Here is a 1446-nt window from a genome sequence, read left to right as displayed (position 1 = left end):
AAAGCTCTCGAGATGTGCTATAAGAATATGCAATGAAAAATGGGGTGTTCCATTTAAAAAAATTAATGTGACCTTGACCTGACCTTCGCTACGCAACCCAAGGTCAAACTGATGTGATCAGTAAATACATCTTTTTAAACGCCACAACTTTTGTCTGAAACATTTTTTTGTAAAACTTATATTTTTCCTGATATTCGGGGGGTCCCGGTACTTTCCGAACACCCTGTATATATATATATATATATATATATATATATATATATATATATATATATATATATAGGGGGTCCCGCGTAAGACGGAACAAAAGAAAAATATAAGTAGAACACATAAAAGTGAACAAAAATTGTATAGGTCATTTTTCAAACAATCACGTAAAATTTGGAGATATTAATTAAAATAGTTGGACAAATTAGAACACGCGACGCGACAGGCGGGACATACGGTTTGCAGCGATCGACGAAGAAAATGGACGATTGCTTGCGGGCCTGTCTCATAAGCCAGAGAGGCAAATCGTTCGGGGCTATACTGAAATGGATAGCTCCGTGTGTACATCCGTGTACGTGCGCTCGGAACGTCGGGCGACGAGTAATACAAGGTGATAGATATATGAAGTTCAATCTCTTTCTCCCGTGCACGCATTATTCTTTTCACAGTGACCATCACGGCAGCGATGCTGGGCAGAAGACGCGGCTCCTACGTACACAAAGAGGAGCCAGCTACATGTACGCTTAGTGCTTGAACTGTCAATATATATGTATAAGCGCGCATGCATGGCTGCTTCTTGTGTACGTGCACTGTTAAATCCGTAATGTCAAATTAATTTGAATCATTTTCAATTATTCCTATAAGTTGCCACTGCTCATACTAAATATGTCGTTAATTTAAGTAAGATAGAGAGAGATCTTTCGCCGAGCAAGAGAAAGAATGTCATTCCCTCTTTCTCGTTCTACATCGCACACCCACAGAAAAGATTTCTATTAACAAGAAAAAAAGTATTCTTGATGTATTAAATTTTATCACAATCTAATGCAGCATAAAAATAAGACAATATTAAGATGAAATCAATAATTCTTATTCTCCTTGTTAAAATAAAATTGACATATAGTCTTACGATAAGAATAATATATATATATAGATTTAAGTGTATTATTCTTGAATTTAGAATAAACCTTTGTTTAAAACTGGGAGCGTTCAGGGAGCAGACTGGTATGTCACTATACGCATACGTAGAAGGCTTCCTGTTGTAGATAAAATCTCACGAACTCTGAACACTGATTCTAAGGCCCTAAACACAATGCGAGAGAATAACGATAGCGATAGAAATTGATCAATCTCAGTTCATTATTCTTGTAATAAGTAGTTTATGATTGGTCAATTTCTATCACTATCGCTATTCCCTCGCATTGTTTAGGGCCTTTTTTTTTTTTTTTTTTTTTTTTTTTT

Source organism: Odontomachus brunneus, unplaced genomic scaffold, assembly GCF_010583005.1.
Source record: "Odontomachus brunneus isolate Ranch 3 - 2012 unplaced genomic scaffold, Obru_v1 Obru_scaffold_231, whole genome shotgun sequence".
Taxonomy (NCBI): Eukaryota; Metazoa; Arthropoda; class Insecta; order Hymenoptera; family Formicidae; genus Odontomachus; species Odontomachus brunneus.
Note: the sequence above shows the minus strand (reverse complement) of the source record.